A 14,426-nucleotide genomic window follows, 5' to 3' on the forward strand; every position below is an offset into this window, starting at 1 on the left:
ACCCCTCAAAAATTCGAAATGGGCAAAAACGATTCAATATTTAGACATTTTAAATTCCAATTGTTTAACAGACGCCGTACTTTAACAAAGTCCTCCTAGAGATTTAACCCGATCGACCTCATATTTGGTCAGTACTATTTTAACACCTTTTTGATGAAAGGTTGATAAAAGCTTCAGTATTTATAGAAGGATCGTTGCCATGGCGTTGCGGCGAAAAAGCGCCTTTCGCCCAAAAAACAGGAAGTTGTTGTAACTTTGGCGTACGTTAACCAAACTGCACCAAATTTCTCATGCGTGATAAGAGTCTCGGACTGAGGACATCCACGTGGAAATTTTGGTTCGCAGTCATAGCACCACCAAGTAGGTAACAGGAAATGCCATGTTTTACATGTTGATGTACTCTTGCCTCACAAATTAATCCGATCTTCCTCAAATGAGGTCAGAAAAGCCTTGAGACCTTGATGATCCTTGTGAAGATTGTGAGTTTTTTGTCGAATGGCGGCGCCGTGGCGGCATGGCGAATTTCAATGACTCGCTATGACAAAATAAAACTGGGGAAACTCTCGCGAGATGGTTAAGGTTAGACATTGATTGACTGAACCTGAGCGTTCGCAATACCTTAATAAATTAAGGTTGATCGCCATCATGTCCCTTCAGTCTTCCCCCGTCCAACACAGTGGCCGGATATTGCTCATCCAGACATCTCTACGTTAGGTCTAAGTGCTGTTTGTAAATAACCAATGTGTTAATAGCCAACTGTTTGATCTATAGGTTGAGGATTGTGGGTCAGAATAGCCAGAAAAGCATGCTGGCTTGCATACTGCAAAAAGAGACCGGATGTAGTTCTGGTTCTGTTGCATCTCCTGTGGTGTGCCAAGGCCCCACCTCCTTTTGACCATCCACCAATGGGAACAAATCTAATAATATTCATAATAACCTGCTGTGTGAGGTGTGTTAACAGATAAAAGATGATCTGAGTGATGGCTTGTGTTGAAGCAGTGACATTTACTGACACATAATGATTCATAAGAGTGAGCTCTTATGACGAGGACAATCAACCTGTAATATATGCATACGCTGTTTGTTCACCTTCAAATGCATCCATCATCATCATCTCTGTCACAAACGGGAGCATTTTCTCTTTCATGTTGAGATTAGCAGCTTAATGTCAGCTGTTGCACGACTGCTACAGGTATCACTGCAGGACTTATTCGCCGTAGTATCTCCCTCATTTCACTCTCACTCACTTCTCACAGCGTGATATCGATCCACTGTGAATGGAGAGAGCACACTCGAGTTACAAAAAAATAACCCATGTGTTGCTGCAGTTAGTCTCTGACTTCACGGCACTTATTTCTGCTCGGCTGCTTCAGTCATGTGAGGACAGCGTTGGATTTGATAGGTGGACAACAGTGGAACCCATTAACAAAAATAACCCCTACTGAATCAAGAGTGCTGAACGTCTACGTGATTTATTCTTGTTAGTTTACGGGACGCGGTGTACTCAGCAAGAACTGATATCTGAGGCATTATATTCATATTTGCATGACATCACAATTATGAAACAGGCTGCAGGCTGTTTGGAAATGAGCGAGCGTGTATCACGTTATTTCATTTCCTCTGTGCTGCAATGTTTGGCTGATGTAAAAAAAAGAAAAGACATAAAAAATATACAGTTTCTATATAAAAATCTGTATTTATGAGGGTTATGTTAAGTCAATACAACAGCCAGCCTCTGCAGTGGCTGAGTATCCACACACGCTTTTGATTCTCCTCTTCAAAGCGAGAGGCTGCACTCACAGTCCACACACTAGAGTTCTCATAAAAAGAGCCAGTCCTATCTTATTACTTTAGATCTAACCCCTTCCACACTTGAGGGATGTTGTCTCTGACTTAAGTCATTAAACTCCCTTCTCTTGTATAATACAGGTCCCTCACTCATACTCAAAGGCCGGCTATTCTTATTTCCTCACAACTCTGCACGACAATATAATGAAACACCACATTGAGAGCATCTCCAATAATGTCAGTGGCAGCAGCAGCAGCGGTGCCTCCTCCTCCTCCTCCTCCTCCTCCTCCTCCCGGTGACAATTCCTATGCTTTTGTGTCAAAATGTGCACTTCACTCTCCATATAGAGAAAATGACCCTGCCCACTCACGCTGACACATAAAAGTTGGGCAAACAAATAGCAGCGCTGCATCCACAGTCTCCGCTGAGTGTTTTTGATAAATGAAAAGTAGGAGATCTCAGATATTGGATCATCTCTCTAACCCTCCACATGATATCGGTGCTGCAGTATATATACACCAATTTATGCCCCAATATCGCTGCTCAGTGTGATCTAGTACAAGTACTCAGCATAGTACACCTCTTGACTTTGTGCAGTAAGAGCACACATGACGTTTGTCGTGAGGCTCAGGAGCATTAGCGGCTGAGGACTCTCAAAAGTGCCATAAAAATTTTAATGAGCACAAATAAAACCACACGCGAGGAAGAGAAATATATGTGTAATATCTTAGACATAAAGGATACTTGTGCAGTACAATATGTGCTGTATACAGCAGGGCCGGCTTAAGGCATAGGCCATATAGGCGGTCACCTATACGGCGCCACCTTCTGGGGGGCGCTGGTCGCCCTCTAAAAAAAAAAATAAAAAAAAATAAAACGCCGGTGGGCGCCCTTCCTCATTGTCTGCATTGAGGTAACAAATGAACAGATAAATAAATAAATAAATACACTATTCACCCCTGTAACTCTTTCTCACACTTTTTCATCTACACTTATTTGTTAATAAAAGTATAAATTGTTGTGAAACTGACTAAACACTTTTAAGCCAACAATATCAGGGACCAATTGTTAATTTATATTATAATAAATACAGTTATTTATGAAAATAAAACCCTTCATTTTTGTCTTAAAACCATTGAGATATCTGATGTGTGTTGCGGTGACCCCAGAGTGGCGACGCCAGCAGCGACGCCAGCAGCGGTGGTGGGGGAATACTAACAAATTTCATCTCAGCCCTGCGTTTGGTTTCCTACGAATGTCCAGCAACACGTGTCAATTTACGATCGTTACATGCATACAATCTTTTCAAAATAAACTTCCGTCTTCACAGGAAACAACTTGCTTAGGTTTAGGCAATAAAATACTTAGTTAGAAATAGGAAAAGATTGTGGTTTGGCTTAAAATAACTCTGGAAGTGGTGTTAGTTATGTGACAAATAAATCAACGTTGACTTCGCCGGTCTCCTGGACAAAAGTCTGGTATTTTTTGACCCACCCTGACCTCCTCCCTACATGGCGTTCGTCGCTCTTTATATTTCTTGGTTCACAATTACATGAATTACACACGGATAGATTTTGTGCGATGTATACAAATTACAGAGCATTACTTTCCGTAGGTACAGCTACGAACAGTGTATGAGATCTGAATACAAATTGCGCCTAGGGCACCAAAAGGACTCGAGCCGGCCCTGATACACAGAGAACCACAAGGCAGAAAGTCATACAACCATTGATTGGTGCAGTACTTCTATAGAGAAAGCATAGATCTGAATGAGCAGACTTCCAGAAATTGATCCCACAGCTACAGGAGAACCTACTCCACTGTCCTGCGAGTCATTTCCATTCATTCACAACGTCACGGTTACCCTCATTATTTGCACATTTGTACATCTGCAGTCGCATTTTTCAAAGCAACCCTCACATCTCCACATTCCTCTATCGTGCCGGCAGCTCGCACAGAATCAAGAGCAGATGCAACACAAAAGTTTCGAAGCGGCTCTATCCCCGGAGATCTCATTGTGTGCAAATTGCAGAGGCTCTGTGGTAATCTGCTGCGCTTTCCTGTCGCTGCACGCTGCCACGGGGCCACCTGGGGTCCACCGCAGGTCTGGACCTCCTCTGGAACTGAACAAATCATTACATACAGCTCAGTGGTGACCCGGTGTGCGTGCCTCGGCTTAAAGGGCCTTGAGGATGTGACATATGGATGACTGGCATCAACCTATATGGTAAAAATGCACCCGTGGTGGGGTTGTTTTCCACCCCCAGTGTGTGGCTCAGCTGCCTGCCAAAGGTATAGATAGACCTGAACCTATATCTAAATAGCGGATTAATAATAATGAATGTCAAAAGGCAGATTGAGACTTGATTAAGTTATTCTAAGTCTGATTAAATCCTAGAAGTAAATGTCAGAGTGGCTGCTCTCTAATGTTCTACTGAGGAGATTAGTGTCAGAGTCTCGCAGGCTGTTACAGTTAAACCGTATCTGCTCGCTGCATGCTGATGGAGTTATGAACCGAAGCCTTTGCAGAATGCAAAACAATAATTATGGCACGTTTCCAAAAAGCTAATTAACGTTTACAAAAGGTCATCAGTGTGTTTTGTACACAAACAATACATTTTTTTGCGTGTGGTATTTGATCTTTTGACCGTTAACCTCAATGAAAATCACACTTTTAAGGCGGAGTGAGAGGCGTATTAAATTTCCATAAAAAGTCATAATTCATATTTAAAGGTCTCGTATGAGGTCGCTCTGTTTTAAAGCCCCGTCTTTAACCCTGACCACTTCCTCATAAGAGATGAAAAACCACCAGACGATGTCAGAGAGCATTACTGACCTTTGACATGGTAATGTCTGCGCGGGTTTTTCACATTAAAAGCTTGCCCCTGTGGGAGGCTCAACACAAATCAATAAAAATGATCCTGATATGTTTGAATGTTGCTCTCACAAAGTGTTGCAGCAGCATCCCCAACAGAGTTGCAGCATCAGCACTTCTACATAGATGTGTGCCAGTGAGGAAGTCTTAGTGCTGTAGGCTATAAACTCCTGGAATATATAAGAACTAAAAAAAACTCTTATTGCTGTGAGGGTTCAGGATGATGAGGAGGTCTGATGTTTCTATGCTGCAACTATAAAGTTTGCAAAGTACCATTAAAAAAAACCAAAAAAGCATCTAATTGGTGCCAATTAGTCTCAATTACAACACATTATTTTGTACATATCTTCAGGTTAGTTTTGGAAACATTTTGTTGCAATAGAGTGCACATTTGTAATGAAACTGTATTTAAAACGACCCAAATTGTACATTTAAATGTTTTTTTTTAAGGCATTAGATGTAATGGTGGGTTAATTGACGCCAGTGCATCAATGCATTGTTCTTTATTCTCTCAAATATGATGTAACGAACTTTAACGTTTAGGGTTACTGTTATAAATAGACTTAAATGCATCCATAATGAAGATTTTTTTTTTTTAAGTTATCGCATTTTGTGCTTTTTCATTCCGTAAATCTGATCCATCTATTGAGAAAACATCCCAACTTACCTTGACACCAAATTCCGCCTCTGAACGTTTATAGGATCCCAGTGACTGTCAGAGTCGAGTTTGTCCTCGGAGAACCCCCCTGTACTCCTGTAACACTACACGTCCCTGGGAAGTTTTAGAGAAATAAAAGTACTTGGTACTACGTCAGATTGTTGCGCTACTGCAGCCTGTAGTCTGTAGTAATACTGGACCATCTGTTGTGCTGCGCGCGTCGAGCTCTGCGCGCTGAGGAGGAGGAGGAGGAGGAGGAGGAGGAGGAGAGGAGATGAAGAGGAGGAGGAGGAGGGAGGTTAGTGTCCAGAGCGCAAAGCGGATAGGAGGAGAGGAGGAGAAGAGGTCAGATCAGATCTCAGCCTCCTGAACACACCACCTTAATGTTATAGTTGACAGAATCAGTGCGATGTGCAGCCTGATAGACCAGCAGAGTGGAGTGGAGGATGCACCTGCACTCACTGTCACTCTACCACCAATCTAACCTGTGCAGCAATGGGTTAAAATAGTTAATCTTGTTTAATCGCACATTTTTTTATCTGTACAAAATGTACCTTAAAGGGAGATTTGTCAAGTATTCAATACTCCTATCAACATGTGCAAATATATGTATATATTTATTATTGGCCTAACCTTAACCGTCTAGTAAGAATTTCCCCAATATACTGGTTCCCTGCTAGACACGACCAAACAAGAGTCCCAACTCAAAAAAATGGGAAATCTCGCAAAATCTCTCTCGATCAAAACGTGACTTTCAAGTGTAAACTACGGCTGTCAATCGATTTAAATATTTAATCGCTATTAATTGCATGATTGTCCATAGTTCATCGCAATTAATCGCAAGTTAATTGCAAATTTTGTATCTGTTCAAAATGTACCTTAAAGGGAGATTTGTCAAGTATTTAATACTCTTATCAACATGGGAGTGGGCAAATATGTTTGCTTTGTGCAAAAATATGTATATATTTATTATTAGAAGTCAATTAACAACACAAAACAATGACAAATATTGTCCAGAAACCCTCACAGGTAGCCTACTGCATTTAGCATAAAACAATATGCTCCAATCATAACATGGCAAACTGCAGCCCAACAGGCAACAACAGCTGTCAGTGTGTCAGTGTGCTGACTTGACTATGACTTGCCCCAAACTGCATGTGATTATCATAAAGTGGGCATGTCTGTAAAGGGGAGACTCGTGGGTACCCATAGAACCCATTTACATTCACATATCTAGAGGTCAGAGATCAAGGGACCCCTTTAAAAATGGACATGACAGTTTTTCCTCACCAAAATTTAGTGTACGTTTGGAGCGTTATTTAGCGTCCTTTGCAACAAACTAGGATGACATGTTGGTACCAGTGGATTCTTTAGGTTTTCTAGTTTCATATGATACCAGTATCTTGACTATAGCTTTTAAACTGAGCCCGTTACAACCTAAAAATCACAAGTTGCATTAAAGAAATCAGTGGTGTTAAAATGAATTTGCGTTAACGCGTTGTTACCACGTTAACTTTGACAGCTCTAATCTTAACATTTCACAGTATATTTCACAGTAAATGAAATGAAGGAAGTTGTGAGAATCACATAAACAGAATTACTAACATAATATTGTCTATAGTTTATACCTGGACATTATTACTGTAGCCTGCCTGCTGTTATATAGACTCTCTCCACTGTAGTCAAGTGATGGACTGAGATATAAAAGCAGCCCTGGAGGTTGACCAAGAGCAGCTCTACACAGGGCTGGCAGAGTTGTTATAGTGCCCTATTTTTTCTCTCACAATATGCAGTAGCACTTAATCATAACAAAAAATTAAGGGAGTGCGATAACAGGTTCTTTATAAAAGGCATATCAGGTATGAGCTTGTATTCAATATGGAGAGGTAAAGGGAAAGACAGGAGAATTAGGCTAGTTGATATTATTCAGACTACAGCTGCAACGAATAATCGATTAGTTGTCAACTATTAAAGCTGCAGTAAGCAGAATATGTTTTGCATCATTGTGCAAAAAATCCATAATAACCTTTCAGCATATTGTAAATCAAGTGTTCTGAGAGAAAACTAGACTTCTGCTCTTCCTCAAGGCTCTGTTTTCAGGCTTTAAAACATCTAGCCTGTAACATTTGAGGAGAGAAATAGACATTACAGTAACAGAATATTGATTCATATTTGATCAGCGCTGCCTAGTTTGACCGTTTGATCGGAGTTCGCGAGTGATTGACAGCTGCTCAGAGACGGCATCAGCTCCGATTGGTTGTTTTCTTCCAGTCTGTGAAATCTTGCAGATGCCTTTAGGAGCACCGGAGGACACAGAGGCACATGATTTTTTTTCAGGTTACCTGTCTCATGCTCTACTGTCAGGATATAGTGACCGTTTTATAAAATTACTTTAAATCATATTTGCTCCAATTCTATGCACTGCTGCTTTAATTGGTTTGAGTACTTTTCAAAAGTCAAAATTCTCTGATTTCAGCTTCTTAAATGTGAATATTTTCTGGTTTCTTTACTCCTCTATGAATATCTTTGAGCTGTGGACAAAACAAGACATTTGAGGACGTCATCTTGGGCTTTGGGAAACACTGATCGACATTTTTTCACAATTTTCTGACATTTTCTAGACCAAACAACTAATCGATTAATTGAGAAAATAATCGACAGATTAATCGACAATGAAAATAATTGTTAGTTGCAGCCCTAATTCAGACTGTGGTTATAGCCAATGTGTTTGCAGCACCAGACTTCTGCCAAAAAATTAGCTGGCCATCAGATGCTGCTGCTCTGTACTTGACAAATTAATTTATCTAATTGGAAATCATTTTTGTACGCTTGTTTACTCCAGTTAATCTGTTTATGAGTTTTAAATAAATGCAGAAATGTGTTTGTAGGAGTGTTTCTAGTAAGACTGATGTGTCCGATCACTTGCTTGGACTGTTGGTTCATCTGAACTTTAAAAAAATAAGTGTTGTTTCATTGTATCATAAGATAAGATAAAATAAGATACACTTAATTGTCCCGAAGGTAATGTGTCTTGGACACATACAATATCTGCTGTAAAGAAATACAAATAACATAGTGTGCATAAACACAGTACATACACAGGCTGTCGTCAGTCCACATGCACACATACACAATACCTGCAGTACTTGCATAGACAACCAACAAATTGCACAGTGCCTGTCATAAGACAAACCAGTAGTGTACAGTAAAAGTAAAGCAGCCTAGTCAACATAGAATATCCTCATACAACGGTTCGTATCATATCTTATGAAAAGTTATTCCTCATTTTTCGTGCATTTTCCTACAAATGTCCAGCAACACATGTCAATTTCCACTCATTACATGCATACAGTCTTTTCTAAATAAACTTCTGTCTTCATAGGAAACAACTTGGTTAGGTTTAGGCTACAAAAGTACTTAGTTAGGTTTAGGAAAAGATTGTGGTTTGGATTAAAATAAATTTCGGAAGCGTTGTAACTTTTGGACGGAGTACGGAGGTTTTGAAAAAAATAAATCACCGTTGACTTCTGGTCTCACACAGAATACAAACAGCTGTCTCCTGGGCAAAAGTCTGGTGTTTTTTTCACTCACTCATCCACCCCGACCTCCTCCCTACATGGTGTTTGTCGCTCTTTATACTTCCTGGTTCACCATTAGATGGATTACAAACAAACTGACTTCTTGGGATTTATACGAATTATAGTGCATTATTTTTCATAGATATATCTACAAACGGTGTATGAGACCAGCCTGTCTCATTTAACACTGTATCTAGCAAAGATAGGTGATGTACCAGGTGGTGCTCACAGCTTTGGAACATTTTTATTTTAAAAATCAACAGAAACATCTCTTTTCAGAAAAAGTGTGAATGTTTCCCTGGATAATACATAGAAGAGGCTATCAACTGTCTTTATAGATACTATTTCGTAGGTGTTCAATTATAGCCTGTGCTGGGGTGGCGGAAGAAATCTCTGTGATGGGTATCTCGAAACCTGGGCAATAAAACCATAATCAGCAAGTCCAAGCGGTATATGAGAATATACGTTTTTATGTAATTTGGATGTTTAAAACGTCAAATCAAATCATCTGCAGCTGGCCTCTTATAGTTCTTGGCAATGAAATCACGCTCTAACATCCTTAGATTTATCAAACCCTCAAGGGGTCCACATGTCCACACACATCGTAAATGAAGCATGAGGGGAAACATATACATAAAACTAGGAAGTGAACACAGTGGAGGCTCATGGCTTGAGACACCGGATACAAGGAGAGCAGATGGTTTTCCCTCAATGTGACAGAAACTGTACGATGCTCCACATATGTTCACAACGATGAAATCAAAGGTCAAAAGAATCCAGTTGCTACGAGAGAAATCCCATGCTAAAGTTTTATAATAAACAGACTGAATGCATGTTGGGTGGCTAATTCTTTATTTTCAAATTGTGTCCCTGCCAAGCATGAAACAGCTTAAAAGTAAAAACCATCTGTGTTTTAAACAGAAGTGCATCCCTCCTCCGAGCACCTCTGCCTCCTCACCCACATGTGCTGAAATCTGCTGAGGCAGGTGAAGATGGAGTTTCCCGACCGGGACGAGTATTTTTGGCGTGGCAGAGACAGAACGTTGACCCCGGTGTCGCTGGGTGCCATCTGCAACCGCCGAGAGAAGCCGAGCTGCCATACTGGCCATTTACAGCTCCTGCCAACTGGGATCATGCTTCTTCAGCTGCTCACGATGTGCTCGCCAGGCTTGGTCACCCCTCGGGACGGAGTGGTAGAAGAGCGCCGTAGCGCAGCGGGGTCGCTCATTTCTAACGGGCACTGAATTATGTTCAGGAAGCTTCTAATCCAACTTCAGGGGACCAATTTATGGGAAGTGGTGCAGCTCTTCACTTTTTCTTTCACCCAAGGAGCTTAAAGGAGTCGTTGGACTTCTGCTTTCTTGCTGAAAGTTCACTCCGAGAGTGGTGTCCACTTTGCATGAACGTGCACGTTTTTGGTGAACTGAACGTATCCGATTGCAACTAATGAACGTGACCGTTAACGACGCTTGTGCACTGTGTTTTACGGCACCCAAAGATTTACAGCACCTGGCGTGCCGGCATGGCTAGTGCAATCAAAGGAACAGAGACATCAGTCACTGTCTATTCAGCCCAGTTGCATGGAAAGGCGTGTGAATGACACAGTAATGTGCAAGGCAACAGCGTGTAATTAGAACGTTCTCCTTGCTTTAGACGTGTCATTTTCACGCCATGTATTCTGTACTGACTGCAATGTAATGATGAAGAATAAAAGGGGAGAGGAAGGGGGGTGGATGGGTCCAACAAACACCGGACTTTCAACCAGGAGACCGCTGTTTGAGACCGGTGTCCCGTTAGTGACGTTTCTGATGTGTTTTCTGTTCTTATGTTACGTTGTTTCCGTATGTATTTTACTTAGTTTACGCGCTTATTTTAAGGCCAACTATGACGTTTTTCCAAAACCTAACGAAGTGGTTTTGTTGCCCCCTGCTGGTACAGCACCTTCATACATATATGTAATATTCACACCGCGGAAAGGATAAATTTGCCACTGACACGCTATCCTGTGGTGGACCGGCAGGTCTATTACGCGCTTTGTTGTGATATTGGGTTGGTCTATTCCATCCCCGCCTCCAAAGTCTCAAAATCAACTTGAAGAGCGAGTGAGTGTCGAGCATTTGCGAGGGCGTAGGGAGGAGCTTGCGTTCGTCACAGCCCTGTGCTCGCGAGACTGCATTTGTGCACGTGTTGCTCCCTCCCGCTCACAGATACTGTTCTGTGTGCTCGTATCAGGTGCACAAACCTGTTTTTTATGTGGTTTTGAGAATAATTGAATGCCATAGCATCTGAAGTTAAAAAAAAAAATGGAAGAAACGTAAAGTCATTAATGTTTTGGGACTGTGAACTATGAACGTGAACTTGTTTGATTAATCTGCGTGGACTGAACTTTGAGCTAGCTCTTGTGTGTGTGTGTGTGTGTGTGAACTTGCACAACACTGGCATCAATCTTTTCATGTTTCAGCGAGAAATCGTAGAAGCTTTTGTTGAACTATTTCTTTAAATACTGATGATGGAGTCTGAATTTAGGAACAGTCTTTGTTAAAAGTTGCTACTGAACTCACCTGTTTAAAGATTATTTTTGTTTACCAGCGAACCACCCCATGAACAACTCTTTTGGTTCTGTATATTTGAATAAGAAACGATAAGAAAAACACACACATCCAGAGACCGATAGGATGGCTGCCGGATCAAAGCAATATCTAGCAGAGCTGGAACGTTACAGCAACAAAAACCTTTCTAACAGGAGCTGTTTGGTGTGCGGATCGATCTGTTTTTATTCTGTATCTTCTCATATCCCCACTTAAATTGCCTACTGGCTTTAGTCAAACTTTGGTTTGTTTACATAGATAACAAGATCCTTTATTCAGGAAGCAAAAGGAGTATTTTTGATGTCATTTATATGGGGGTTTATGATAATACACTGCAAGCAGAGCAGTAAATGCACCTCTCAATGCTACCTGTAAGCTTGAATATACAGCAGACTGGCAGAACTGTAAAAAGTGTGAAACAAGACCAGATTAGCGATGCCTAAGTGCTTAATGGGAACAGTTGAAGAGTGTTCACAGAGCGATGTCTGATGTGTTCAACACTTACAGTCAGTCGCTTTGTCTCCTGTCACGACCACATCAGTGATGTAATGAAGCAGGCAGTAGTTATTGCACAACGTCGACTCAGCTGTCATCTCGCAGCACTGGGACCGGAGAGACAGCTGGGGGATCTGTCACCAGGATGTCGTGTTCTTTAGGGCCTCGTCGTGTCTCAGATGGACAACCTGTGATCACTTCTTCCTCTGTTGATGGAGAGCACTCTCTGTGGCACACGGTCTGAGAGATGGTCATACAGTAGAGGATAGAGTTACTTATCAATTAATTGGCAACAAGCTCCAGAAAGGTTGGCTGTAATGTGTGTTTTATCTCCTCACAGTCGAGCCACAGAGTGTCTACGGACACCTCTGTGTCTTTATTCACAAGAGATTCAGGTCTGATTACATTCTGCAGTCCCTCGTCGTTGTGGTTTATAATATGCTGTTTAGTTTCTACCTGAAAAGTTTGTCTCTCTCTTTGTTGTTTTTCTGTCCCCAAACAATCTTCCCAATGGCTTCTTTTTGTTTTTTTAACAGCGTTCCCAGTACTTTTGGTCACAGACAGACTGTGCTGTTTCACTGCATGCGCCTGATATCACAACGACATCCATGGCCTTGTAGCATTGCAGCGCTCAAGCTGGAGTTGCTATAGCAACGGGTGATCAGAGGGGTTATTTTTCTGTGTTTGTGAACATATTGAGGAGATGATGGGGGGAAAGATGATTTCATAATCAGTCACCAGCTAGAGAGCATTTGGTACTCACCAGCAGTGGTGGAATGTAACCAAGTACATTTACACATGTAATGTACTTATGTACAATTTTGAGATACTTGTACTTTGAGAATTTCTATTTTATTCTACTTAAAGAAGTATTTAACCGCTGGAAAGATGATATTTCCCTAAAACTGGGCTGTCTATGCAGTAGAAAGGTGAAATGATTTTGAAAAGGCTGTAATATTCCAACACGTTCTCATCCAAACTCGTCACATACTGACACTTTGTCAGACCACTCAGCGTCACTTTTTGGTCGCAGTAAACACGTGCTTAACGTTGTGAATTAAACAAAAACACTTGCTTAGATTTAGGAAACAAACCACTTAGTTATGTTTAGGAAAAAAACAACATGCTTACCCTTTAAAGGCCCAGTGTGTAATATTTAGGGGGATCTATTGGCAGAAATGGAATATAATATTAATAAGTACATTTTCTTTAGTGTATAATCACCTGATAATAAGAATCGTTGCGTTTTCTTTACCTTAGAATGAGTCGTTTATATCTATATAAAATACAATTTTGAAATTTGTCCTGCTTCAGCCGGAGTCGATAACATTACTCCCGTCGCCGCCGCTCTCTCTCTCTCTCGCTTCAACACTCACTTTCCTCTGTGCACACACACTCTACACACTGGCTCTGCTCCAAATGGCTGTAGAGAGGGCCATTCACGTTTCGGCGTCGGCCACCGTAGCTCTCCAACACGTGATAGGCTTCAGTTGTTTGCAATCTCCCCACCTCACCTATAGATTACACCAGATTGAACACACTGCACATTTAAAACTACTACATTTGTATAGTGAAAATCCGACTTGAAATTGTGAACACGGGACACGAACGAACAGCTGATTGTAAAGTCAAAGTGAAATCTAACGCACAAGACATGAACAGCGGTTTCCTGGATGAAAGCCATGTGTTACTGGACCCATCCACCTCCCCTCCAACTCGCCCGGTGTGTCTCCTTCACTCTTTAAACTACGTCACCACACTCCTGGCGCACTTTCTCAGAGTGTTTACTGTTGCCGTGGATGAGTTTACATTGTAGTTAATGGAAATCCCAGTGCGTCTCATAAGGGTGCCTTGTGCGGCCGTGACAAAGCGTCGGGTATTTGACGCCCTGGGAATGAGAACGGCAAAGTAAGTAAAATATCTGACTACTTCTTCCACCACTGCCCACCAGCACCACAACACCAGGCGTTTATAAAACCTTGTAAGAGTGATAAACGTCAGCCTGTTATTGTTCCTTGTTACTGAAACGTGCCAGAAAACACTGATGTAATCACTATAATCTGTCCCTCCTCTTTTGGTGACCATCCATGAACGGATGGATCCTCTGGCAGCAGCCTACTGCTTGACGGCATCTCCTGAAACCAGCTTTTTAAGAGGAGATGTGAAACCATGAAGGACACTGCATGATCTGATATCGACCCTTCAGAGGGAGTGAGCCGACACTTGACTGCCACTTTTAAAAAGGTCAGAGCTGGAGGCATCAGCAGCAATATGAGGATTCAATTAAAGCATGTCGTAGGTGTCGCAGATGGTTCACTTTATGCAAAACGTGTTTTTAAAATGGTTTATTTAAGAAAGTTTTTAAATGTAGGTGTGTGTGTCTCTCTTGTTTTCACACACACACTATCACAGTGTCTCTCAGCTTTCAGTTTTGACATGTTTT

The 14,426-nt window shown here is 41.4% G+C and overlaps 1 protein-coding gene and 1 long non-coding RNA gene across 2 annotated transcripts in view; both read right to left on the reverse strand.

The window, feature by feature from the left end:
* The window catches only part of LOC141778156 (caM kinase-like vesicle-associated protein), a 56,017-nt gene extending 50,263 nt beyond the window's left edge, over positions 1–5,754 (reverse strand). Inside the window, exon 1 of the mRNA XM_074652418.1 lies at positions 5,332–5,754. The gene's annotated coding sequence lies outside the window, so the exon portion shown is untranslated. The remainder of the gene's footprint in view (positions 1–5,331) is intronic.
* Positions 5,755–11,431: 5,677 nt separating this feature from the next.
* LOC141777080 (uncharacterized) overlaps positions 11,432–14,426 on the reverse strand; it is a 60,247-nt gene continuing 57,252 nt past the window's right edge. The window contains exons 6-8 of the long non-coding RNA XR_012595840.1: positions 13,360–13,497; positions 11,994–12,223; positions 11,432–11,890 (exon numbers count right to left, since the gene is read on the reverse strand). This is a non-coding gene — a long non-coding RNA (uncharacterized LOC141777080). The remainder of the gene's footprint in view (positions 11,891–11,993; positions 12,224–13,359; positions 13,498–14,426) is intronic.

The sequence above is a fragment of the Sebastes fasciatus genome, chromosome 1, assembly GCF_043250625.1.
Source record: "Sebastes fasciatus isolate fSebFas1 chromosome 1, fSebFas1.pri, whole genome shotgun sequence".
NCBI classification, from domain to species: domain Eukaryota; kingdom Metazoa; phylum Chordata; class Actinopteri; order Perciformes; family Sebastidae; genus Sebastes; species Sebastes fasciatus.